General features: G+C 35.7%; 2 long non-coding RNA genes across 2 annotated transcripts; one reads left to right on the forward strand and one right to left on the reverse strand.

Moving 5' to 3' along the window:
• Positions 1–160: 160 nt before the first annotated feature.
• Positions 161–4,800, reverse strand: LOC138133514 (uncharacterized). Its single transcript, XR_011160389.1, has 2 exons — positions 1,122–4,800; positions 161–1,038 (listed from the first exon to the last, which is right to left on the reverse strand). It is a non-coding gene; the product is annotated as an uncharacterized lncRNA (long non-coding RNA).
• A 4,074-nt stretch (positions 4,801–8,874) lies between these two features.
• Positions 8,875–10,159, forward strand: LOC138133621 (uncharacterized). Its single transcript, XR_011160444.1, has 2 exons — positions 8,875–9,244; positions 9,291–10,159. It is a non-coding gene; the product is annotated as an uncharacterized lncRNA (long non-coding RNA).
• The last annotated feature ends 2,439 nt before the right edge of the window (positions 10,160–12,598 follow it).

Genomic DNA, 12,598 nt, shown 5'->3' on the forward strand with positions numbered 1-12,598 from the left:
GGTTCATTTTCTTTCAAGTCAAACCGCAACAGGCGGTTACTTCTTTAATGGGATTACAGTTTGAATTTAATACTTTTAAATCATTTTACTGACGAAGGGGCAGTTAGAATAATTGATAGACATAATTCCACCGAGTTAAATTGCTAGAAAAAGTCAAATGGGTGCTATAAAGATTTATTGTAATTTACAAGCCATTCCATTTACAGTTACATTGGATTTGGAGACTCCTTGTGCCACTTTGATATTTCTCGACTCGAATTCTTCAATAATGGCTCTTAGGGTGTTACAAACGAAATCATTTATACTAAGTTTTATTGTTTTCAACGACTTCAAGTTATTTATAAGATTGGCAGCATTTAAATTCGACAAATAGTTGTCTTTTAGATTAATTTCCTTCACTTTGTTCAAACCCTTGAACGCGTCGTCCTGAATATACTGAATTTTATTGCTTTCTAAACTTAAAACTTCCAAAGAATTCAGCTTAGTGAAAATGTTCGACGTCACAGACTTGATTTTATTATTAGAAAAATCTATTTTTTTCACTTTAAGTAAAACACCGACGCTTTCAGGAATATTTTCTAGTTGATTGAACGACAGAACAATTTCTTCCAGATTTATGAGTTCGCTGAAAGCATTTTTCTCGATCGTTTTAATTTTATTCGCTCCCAAATCGAGTATTTTCAAGTTGCTGCAGTCCCTAAATACCCCGTTTCTGATGGCTTCTAAACTGTTGTGATTTAGGATCAGTTGATTCAGTTTTGTTAAACCCTCGAACGAGCCGGGCTCTAACTTTTTAATTGCGTTAAAACTAAGGTAAAGTGTGGTGACTTCTGGCAACAGTCGAAATGTTCCTGACGGTATCTCCTGGATATTAGCATTCTTGAATTGTAGGAAATTTTTGTAAGACTCTAACACGAGCGGATGGCCACGGGAAAAGTTCACAGCATCACATTCAGTCGTTGCCAGGGTTGAAGTGCATCTTTCAGACGATCGTCCAATGTAACAAGCAAATAACATAAAAAATATCCACGTTGCCATCTGGAAAACCTTATCAGAATTACCCCAATAAGTAAATTTCAACACAACTGTTAATTTAATTTATTTTGTAAAGAAAAGTGTACCTTTCAAGTATAAGGATAACTTAAATTTCACTTATATAACAAATGTTTGGAATGCAGTCACACAACTTAATCTTATGGTTATCAAAGTTCAAATGACCCGCAAATGAAACAAGATGAAATTAAAATGTTGCATTCTGCAATGCAACCCACAATACACGCTGGTCGCTTGTAAATTTTAGTTATTTGTATTTTCTAAGTGAAATTTACATTCAATTAAAATTTTTGTTTGAACAATAACTACTTTCGCAGTAATTTTACTTTTAATGTGTTACCAGGTTAATTGTTATAAATTTTATTATGTTTCAATATAGATCGGAAGAATTCCTGCTACTACTGTCAGTTAATGAATTTTATAAAATATAGCGGGATCCACTTACACTGACAATTCTGGTATAACGACAAAATATTGCTGGTTTTCGCCGAAGTTCATATACTACTCGTATAATGGTTAAAGCGACAGTCAAGACAGAAAGAGAACATTTTATTCCCCGTAACAATAATTCCGTTTGCAAAAAACAAATTAACATTTCGATTGGTTAGTTTAAAAACAATTTTCATTCCATATTTGTTATAATTTCATTAATGGATAACAGGGAATTTTTTTCACTAGTTTTTGTAATATGTTGACGTACCGCAAATAAAAATGTTTATGATTTTTGTATTTCGAATATTTGATCCAATTATATCTTTTTGAAATTGAATTTTATCTCGCCGCTGCGGAATTACCTATAAAGCAAGTACATATTTACAAAAAATTGTTGATCAATTTTTTAAACAGAAATAGAAAATTTTATAGTATAACATGAAAACAAAATAAATCCCTCTATTCATTAGATCTAGTTCCACTGTTGTCCTAAAGATTGTTATCATTACTTAATACAAGGTATTTCACGAGTGTAATGAGCCCGAGGGAAGATGCAACCCACAATACATTTGCAAGGTTAACGTGGACAGTCGTGCTCATTATCACTCGTGAAATACTCTGTGTATCAAGCTACCATATGACCAAATATTTTTGTCCTCTAGAAGGTTACGAATTAAAAAAAATATGTTGGCAGTAAAAGCGACATTGGAATTTTACGTCTGACAGTTTAATAGTTATTTTAGTAATGTCATTTTAACAAATACAAATTTCAGAAATATTGCCCGAAATTCTTCTTTGCATGGCAGTGAGGAAACTATTCTCTATTTTCCAAATTTATACCATTTCGAAAGTAAAGTTTCTTTGATTGTTTTAAGGTTTGACATTAAGAAATGGAATAGGTTAATGTTATTTAATACTGCGTGAGCAACAGCCTACTGTTTGATTTGGCAATAAAAAGTTTTGCTTGAAATTGGCAAGACTGTAAATTGACCTATTTCTAATTTAAACGTCTTGGCCTTTGTAATCTTTTATTGATAATTGGAATCACTTGGAGCAGCACCTTTAAATTAAATGCCTTTTTCTCTCTCTAACTTGTTTGGTTTTAAAGACTCCTCATTTTTCAATAAACCGTTGTTTCGCATCACACATATATGCCGTTCACGATTATTTTAAACACGCAGAAGGCCGCGATATTTTTTTGTTAGATTGGCGTCAGGTCCTGTCATATGACGTTTCGTTTTTAAATATTCGCATTGTTGTCAATTCAGTCATTAATTTAGTTAATAAGAATTTACCCAGAACTGCCCTACAAATATGTATGTTTCATTTCAATTACAATTTTACGATTATTGTTCCTAATGCGTTCAATTATTTAAAAAATGTAACAACTTGGGAGCAGTGTTCGGTTGAATTATAACCTAAAATAGATTTATTAAGACAAATCACAATACTGCCAACTAAAATGTCAGATTTTCATAGATAGTCCGAATTTGAAATAATCGTGAATGGTTTATACCTAACCTAATTTTCGGCGATCTATCAAAATCACGTCACTTCTGTTATGTGACAAATTTAGCCAACAAGGACGCAAAAAAGTCACCAATCACCATAGTTTTAGTACCAACTCAAACAGTATATTTTTAACATGGTAATGAGTAAGGACAAATGTTTGGCTTTCCTGCTGCAACAAACTTGATTGAAAATTGTTATAAAATGTATTCGGTAACATTAGTAATAAGAGCAAGACTTCCTTAACTCGGTTTTCTGAAAAGAGAAAAGAGAAAACCATGGAAGTATTCCCACACAACCAAATATAATGAATTACGTTTTAATAACTTTTCTGGAAACAAGATGGAAAATTAGTTGAGCGTAATCCGGGATAAGATTTCCCGGAAACGCTCGAATTTGCATATTTCCCTCTTCAAGTTTGTCAACAACACTTGTCTTTCCGTGATTAACTCCTATTCTAGTTGCCTCCGTTTTTTGTTAATTGTACGTTGTGATTACTGCTGCAGGATTAGATAACTGTGAAACTGCCAGCGATTTGTTACAGGTAAATCGCGAAAATCCTCCACCATAAACCCCTATCTCTCCACGACGCTTTAATGGAATACGTAAAGACAAATTAAAATGTATCAAGGTAAAGATATCGTCTAGATGTCGTCCTAGTTGCAGTCGCATGGAATTCCGGAACGTTCTGCGTTCTATTATCTATGCAATTTTGAATAAAACATCCAACGAGAGTACAGTTTTCTGTTCTTATTTGGCTGCGTTTGCCGGAATATAAATAATAATTGGCCTCGACGAACCTTTATCTGACGGAGCACCTCTTGCAGACCACTCTTTGTACTCGGAGTTAATATAAGTTCGATTTTTTTTTCAATATGGGCTTTGTCTTTGTGTCTCGTAAATTTTCGCTCCCGTTTTATTCGGGCGCGAGACCCACAAAAAGTTCTTATTAATATTTCACGTCCCAAAAGAAGTTTGAAAAATTGTCGAAATGTTCAGTATATATAGCTATCCGTAGCTCGAGCCGATCGTAACAAATATTCTTGCAGACATGATGGACTGTGGGAGAAGCGATAGGCAGACCACCTGACGCTCAACGTGGAAGCCTTTACAAGAAAACTTACGCTCCGATTCGTCTCTCCAATCCGATTGGCAACTAACGATATCGATAGCTGCCGGATTCGGTCCTTCTCAACTACCTCTATTTAGATGATAAAATATAATGGTACTTACTGAAAATAAAGCCGGAATTCCTCCAATATCTATATTTAAGTTGTTTATATTGATGCCAGTACCTTCAGCTCCCAGTGGCGTAACTGAAGAACCACATTTCGACGGACGCCAAATCGTGATTTCGGTGTCGTAAATGCTGCCGACGCAATAGTGAGCTTTTATTGGGGGTTTATATTATCAACATCGCCATAAATCAAAACAAGTACGGGAATGCTGAACAGACCCGAGAGTGTCTCTAGTAGAAATAAATAATTATAATTAGGTGTACAAGGTATTTCACGAGTGATAATGAGTCCGGTGGAATTGAAAATGCAACCCACAATTCATATCCAAACTTAACGTGGCTATTTTAAATATTGTATTGCTTTAAAATGAAATTATGAATCTATGATGGCTTTGCTTCCAATAATTTTATTTGTCACAACTGACATTTATGAAAAAGTTAAAATACGATTAAAATGTATTCGAACGATGAGAAAACAACATGATTCTCATTTATGGTGAATGTAATGCTTCTGCCGTTACGCCTTTATGCAGACAATAAACATTTTCCCAAAAACTCTTCCTTTAGTCCAGTCAATATAAACATAAAAAAGGGTCCGACCTTGCAAAAGGTCATGTAGTTCTGATTTTTTAATATGTTGTTTGGATCTCAGCCAAGAGTAAAACACCAAATTTGCAACTTCAAAAGACTTGTGCGTCCTGCGTGGTAGCCAAAGAACAGCAAAATTTTTGCATTATTTTTAGTTTTTGCTCAATATCCCTTAAGATATGAGTCTCACAGAAAAAGTTGAAGTTACCTTTTTTAAACTAGATTAAATTCGCTACAGTTTAAGGCCTAAGCGAACTTTGTGCATGCAGCAGTTTCCGAGATAGAGCTCTTCAAAAATTGGGTATTATTTCCAAGAAGTGAAAATTTTTTGTTTACATCTCTTATTTTATTAAATATCGTCAAAAATATTCGCCCCATGAGAAAAGTCACGGTCAATGAACTTGAAGTATATTTATTTAGCTTTAAATTGATATCTGACGGGCAGCTGTAGGTCCAATGCTTCTCTCAAAAGTGGCATATAACCGAAAACCTTGAAAGATGGAATTTGGGAAAAATAAATGAAAACAAGTTTTCAGCGCATCAAACATCACGTATAGGGCCTAAACCGATCAAATAAGTTATTTTAACGTAATTTAATATGTGTGGTTAACAACTTGAAGAGAGTCTGTGAAGTTGGTGGAGAAATACTGCCTTCAGCACCAGACTTGTTCTGGTTGTATGGAAAATCATCGAACACCCCAAGTATGCTCGTTTGGAACGGGTTCATGGAGCAGGTGACAAGTGGTCTTGATTTTGATCGACCAAGAATTATTTTCCTCTCATTCATTGGCGCGCTTTAATTTGAGCTCCGACGGGTACATGTCCTGGCATATACAAGTATGTTTATCATGAACCCCATTTTTACGGTCCATTGTGTTAGCTCACTGCTGGAGATTCCACGCACATGTGCCAATCCACCGTAGCTTTTCATAAACCACATCAACAATCAAATCTGACCATAGGCCGGGCCAAAATTTATCGGATCGGTGGATTGTAAAATTTTGTTCTATGAATATCTTAAACTCAGTTGGATCCATCCGCTGTTCTAGAGCCATCATATCTTACAAATATAAGTGAGCACTCTTTGTGAAGAAATAGTGACCAACTGAATGAAAACAAGGTAGCATTTTATCGATAGTATACAGGTGAAGGTTCTTAATCACCCTGACGCTCTGCCTGGATGAATAGTTTTACGGGAGTAGACTTGTGAAAATATTGGTCCCACAGCTTTGATTACCTTCCAAATTATGCAATGCAGTTTTGAATTTGGCTCTTAGGCTTTGGTAAGTCCTATTTTCCTTTACAAACAAGATGAGAGACCTCTCACTCTCACGTAGCTTATTCTCAGTTTCGGCTCTTTCTTTCCCAGTCAAGTCTACCTCATCCAAAATAATACCAGCCAATATCAGATTAGTCAAAATGTGTGCTCGTACAGCTCGTGAATAGGCATGACCATTCAGCATCTTGTCCAGGCCTGTGATCTGTATAAATAGTCATAAATAGCGCCTTCAAGCAACTCCCTGCCATTATTGCACCGATACAATCCATGAACGACATGAGGAGATGGAACTCTCCAAGCCTCACAACCACGCAGCTTAACTCAGAATGTTGGCCACCCTCAACAATATCTCTGGCCTTAAAGAACAGTGGTTGATTAAAAGTAACGAAGTAGGTTTTTTGAAAATGACCTTTACATCTCTCACTGGTTTCAAAAGGTGATATGAACACTGTATCGTAATCAGTAGGTGGGGTGCGGATAAATGAGAGGAAAATAATTTTTGAGCCATAAAAATCAAGACCACTTGCTACCTGCTCAATGAACCCGTTCCAAAGGAGCATACTTGGGGTAGTTGATGATTTTCCATACAATCGGAACAAGTCTGGCGCTGAGGGCAGTATTTCTCCACCGACTTCAGAGACTCCCTTCAAGTTGTTAACCACACATACTAAATTACGTTAAAATAACTTATTTGATCGGTTTAGGCCCTATACGTGATGTTTGATGCGTTTAAATCTTGTTTTCATTTATTTTTCCCAAATTCCCCTTTTCGAGGGTTTCGGTTATATGCCACATTTTAGAGAAGCATTAGACCTGCAGCTGCCCATCAGATCTCAGTTTAAGGCTAAATAAATACGCTTCAAGTTCATTGCCCTTGACTTTTCTCATGGGGCTAGTATTTTTGACGATATTTAATAAAAAAAGAGGAATAAATAAAAAAAATTCACTTCTTGAAAAATTTTTGAAGATCTGTATCTCGGAAACTGCTGGACGCACAAAGTTTGCTTAAACCTCAAACTGAAGTGACTTTAATCTAGTTTAAAAAAGGTACCTTCAACTTTTTCTGTTAGACTCATATTTTAAGAGATATTGAGCAAAAACTGAAAATAGTTCGGAAAATTTTGCTGTTCTTCGGCTACCACGCAGCGCGCACAAGTCTTTCGAAGTTGCAAATTTGGTTTTTTACCCTTGGCTGAGGTCCAAAGAACATATTAAAAAATCAGAACTACATGACCTTTTGCAAGGTCGAATGTTTATATTGACTGGACTACTTTTTCACAATTGCATTTAACCAAGCGAATGACGTTTATGTCTAAATTTACGAAACTGCACAGCTAACTATGCTTTATGTTTGTTTTTTAAATCACAGAACAAATATCCAAAATATTTTGAGTTTGTATTTGTAATACTAGTACATTGTTGTTTTTACTAAAAAAACTACATATGTGTTCGAATTAGAATTTTTTTTTGACAGTTTCGCCTTGAAGCCATTGAGATTATACGTGATTTTACTGATTTGATTTTATTAGGCCATTTTGTAGCCTATTCACAACCATTTAATTTGGTGTACCTATAGATATTTAAAATCCTCCGATAAATAAGAGCTACGGACTCTTTTCTTTTGGGATACTTGTATAAGTTAATTCACTAACCACAGACCTTCTATCCTTCTAACTTATGAACTGATGTCTTTGACAATACTTGTGTAACACTGAACGAAATATTTCTTGTACGTTCCTAATTTAACTCTTGCAGGTTCTTGTTTTCTTCGTAAATTTTCTGTGGAAATGTCTCTTTCATAATTAAGATTACTTTCGCTTGCATGGTCAAAATAAAAAAAAAGTCGAGGGTACGTGAACTAACCTGATTGGTCCCTGACAAAAATTCCGGGATGCAAAACTCGGGGTGTTCTGGCTACTGGCTAGCGCTTCATTGGTATTTTTTACCGTCAGAGACACTAGGTTTTTTATGTGTGGCCAGGTTTTACCACTCAGGTTGGTAAACTTGTGCACTTTTACTGTGATCGTTTTTTTTTTGCAGTCCAAAAAATTGAAATTCACGCATAGTTATCCGTGCATGAAGTGGGTCATTTTTTTAATCAATTGTAGAAAAAATATTGTTTATATTTCGTGCGTGAAGATGTTTTTGTGCATTAAAATGCTTATACTGCCTCGACCTTCGTTTCGGTGTAAAAGACCTTTTCATGCACAAAAAACACTCTCTTCACGCACTTAATATAAAAATAACTATGTATTATGATATTGATACTGCTGTGATGACGGAAAATATAGTTGAATAATTTTGTCCGTTCTTAGTAGCGCCACTGATCTGTGCGAATGTTTGAAAAGCTTTATTTCTATTATCTAGCGGATGAAAAAAGAAAGTGCCCCGAAATAATAGCTTTGTTTATAATGAAGCCGTTGTTAAAAGCTCACAAGCTGGCGCTTGCAATAACACGTAGGGTATTGCTCCATCAGCAGCTAATATTGCGCGGCAGCTACTTCAATGGTTGGCCAGCGGATATCACGGCCGTTAAAACTTGAGGGCTTATCGCCCGACTTTTGCCCCCTATAATTCCACAGACTGCAAGGAATCTGTTTAGGGAAAACGAATCCGGCAACATCCTGCTTTAATTACTGCGTTAATTTATTTTCAGGATTTCACAGTAAAATTAAAATTTACATGACGATCTTGTCGGATTTAATACAAGGATTTTACATGCGAACGGACATGTTGCCATTCCACCAAATAATAGGATAAAGGAGAGGAGATAAAAAACGACCAAGTACATATACAGAGACAGTTCGTGCGCAGCATTCATCCACCTCCTTTACATATTATAATAATCTGTTTCCAAAATAAGATCACTTCTTTTTTAACCTAATCTTGGATTCCGCTCATATACCTTCTCAATATTCGACAATCTCCAAAATTCTCACGTAGAATCGTTTAATCTGTTCCTCATCTCCTTCGCCGTTTACGTTTCTTTCTTGAACGCACTTATTGACGTTTATTCACGGAACTCTAAGCCCTCTCGACACATTTGAACATTTCCAAACGCACTTGTTCTTATCAGTTTAACCATTGACCCCCATACCAATAAACTAAACCGAATCACGATTCGCGTCGCCTTCTTCTGCTTCACAGTGAGTATTATATTTTGTTTTTCTGCTCTAATTTTATTAGTTCCAGTTTTGCAATAATGCTAAATCCGGGCCTGATAACTTTTTTGGCCCTTGTTGTTTGGCAAATTTCATCGGAAACGTGCAGGGACTCCAGTGGCGTAACCGTATGTGTAGGATTAACTCTTAAGCCGACTCACAAACTTAATATCACCACCAGTCGAACAAAACTGTGCATTCTGCATGGTGACAATAGCGTGATTCCAGACGAATCTTTCACCATGCTCACCCAATTAGACGGTCTCTACTTCAACACTACCAACGTCAGAAAAATTAACCTCAACGCTTTTACCGGGTTGCCACATTTGAAAACGCTAGGATTTTTCGGGAATAAAATATCAACCATCGAAGACGCGGTATTTCTCGAATGTGGTGCTTTGGAAACTCTTGACTTGACAGGGAATGATATAGAGTTCTTAAATACCATCAACTGGGTCGGTCTAGAGAAATTAAAGAATTTATATGTGGTCCATAATTTTGTTAGAACCATTCCAAATGTCGGATTAGAACCGTTAAGAGACCTGGAATATCTCGATTTATCACTCAATTATTTGGAAAGTTTAAACAGTTTCAGTTTTCAGGTGTTTAAAAACTTAATTAAATTAAATCTTGCCTACAATAGAATTAAAACTATTGAAGACGACGCGTTTAATGGACTGGCGAAACTGGAGGAACTTCATTTCGAAGGTAATCAACTTAAGGAAATTCGGATTAAAAACGTTGTGGAAAATTTAGTGAATATAAAAAGAATTCGATTGGATCAAAATAAATTCAGCTGTGAAGAGTTTAGGCGGAACACCAATAATAGTGCCTTAATTTTGTGTAATTTAAGAAATTAAAATATTTTATGTCCGTTATTAATAAAGACTACTATATTAATTTTCACTTTTAATAAATATGAAGAAGAAAATTAAGTACCGCAACACGTAGTGCAGTGATGCTTGGTTAGTGGTATGCTTAGGTAGTATATAAATTAGTAAATTATGTAATCGTTTTTCAATAATTCAGGTTAAGTTTCTTGAATATTTGTCAACAAATACGTTTTGCAAAATGTTAAAAAATAGGGTTCCGAGAGAGTTAAAAATGTTCTTGTGGAAATCGTTAGTAAAAAAAGAATCGAGTACTTTCTTGTTTTAGATATAAATTACGGTGCTCTAATTTAGTCAAGGCAACCAAAAAGAGTGTTTTTCAAGACTACCTCGTACAAGACATAGTTATTATCTGACACTTTTAAAATTTGTTGGTAGGCAACCAATTAAACACATGCATGTTTTAACAATATTATGCATTGTTGGCGACGAATTTTCACAGCACGTTGTTGGAAACACTCTGTCGCAATTTTCTTCTCAAGGTTCTGATAACCTGGTACTCACAGGTCCCGTACATTTTTTTTCTAATTAAATATTTATCACTCATAAAACTACTTAGAATCATTCACCAGTAAGGAAATTTTTGCTGAAATAATTTCTTCGCAAATTTTACACTTCTGTGTAAAACTGATTTCCTTCAGTAGTATTTAATATATGCCGAGTAAAGCCCCGAGAAACATCGTTCTTTGTAGTTAACTTACGATGAGAAACATCAATTTGCTTTTAATGCTTTTTATCACTTTCTCTTGCTCGCTGGCGTTTAAAAAACTGGTGGTTGCTTGGATGCTTTTAGGTGTTTTCTACTAATTTCTTATCTGATAAATTGTCAATGTGCTCATATTTTTCTTTTAAAACGAGTACATAGCAACCCCTTCAACAATTTATAGTGCAGTAGTGAGAATGAATTGATTTCATACTTTGCTAAATAAAATACCGATTCTAAATTTTCACAACTCAATTAATAATAATTTAATAATACTAATGCTAGTACCACATTGATCGCAAGTTATTCACGCTTTTATTTTTGTTTGCTGCTGTAGACATAAAAACAAGTTTTGTTGAGAAACTTGATGAGAGACGTCTGCAAATTTAAGCTTTTTGAAATACCTTCCAAGATTAAACTTAGTTAATTTCCCTTCTTGTTTCTGGAGGTCTTAATTAGAACGTAATTCATAAAAATACGTCCCCTTGCGAATTGTTGCATTGTGTTGTTTCCTTTTGAATTTGAAATTTTGTGGCGGATCTAGCTGATGGGAAACGTAACGTTTTAGGTATGAGATATTGGAAAAACTAAACAACAATGAAGGAAGTGAATAGAAAGATGTTTCGTTGGGACGATTGAAATGTAAATCACCATAAATAACGAAATTCTGAGCGTGAACCGAATATCATAAACGTCAAACCTTCATCATGGGGAACGTTACAACTCTTTTGAAAAGAGAATGAAGTAGGAACGTTTGAAAGACATAGCTGGTTTGATCGTGCGTCGATTTTTCGGCAATCCAGTAAAAATCCGCGGCTAAGGATTGTCAGATGGTTCTGAGCCTTATTGATGGATTGAGATCAATTCCTCCGCCGACGGCGTATCCTTCCAGCTCCAGTCTCTCCAGCGGATAAGATATTACCATGAGAAAAGAACATGGTTATATGTTTTCACACATGATAAGCTACTTACGATGCATTTTGCCTCCAGTTTGAATTCTATGCCGCATTGTAATTGTTTTACAGCCAACAAAGAAAACTCCAGTTTATTATACGCGGCTTAGGCGGAAGTCTAACAGAACACAAAGCTCGCGCTTTTTCAGTTCGTCGAACGGGAAGATGATTTTATACCGTGCGTCTGCTCGTTTGTTTCTGTCACCTGAGTTTGTTGACACAGTTTTGTTTATTTATTCGGCCGGTTTAGCAAAAGCACCAACAGACTGTCAATCACCAGCTGCATTGACGTACCTAGGAAATAGTTATTTACATTACGTATGCGGTAGGCTACATTTTACAGCGCGAGGTTTTTAGTTTGATAGTTTTTGACTTTCTACGTGGTTCTTTTGACGCTAGTCTACGCTATTGACCCTTCAAAATACGAGACAAATTTTGCTGGCATTTGTCAGCTCAAAGACAAGGCAAATCATTTTAGCATTTACATTTAACTGAAATGGATGTGATTAAATATTCAAAGCGGCGTAATCGAATGTGTGTGTTAATAGCAGATGTAGTAGGTTAATGCAGATCCACGTGGTCCATCCTTGTTGTGCACATTTTATCGGACTTCATGGAGAAGAGGTAGGAGATAACGCAATTACGAAACTAAACTGTTGTGCGATTCTATGGCACCGCAGACACCACAGCTTGCATTAATGCATCGATTCCAATACAAGAAGTGAAAGCTGGCGGGAATCGATTCCGGGCCGACCGCGATAATAAAAATTGCAAGATCCGGCCGTCTTTTTTG

Source organism: Tenebrio molitor, chromosome 6, assembly GCF_963966145.1.
Source record: "Tenebrio molitor chromosome 6, icTenMoli1.1, whole genome shotgun sequence".
NCBI lineage: Eukaryota > Metazoa > Arthropoda > Insecta > Coleoptera > Tenebrionidae > Tenebrio > Tenebrio molitor.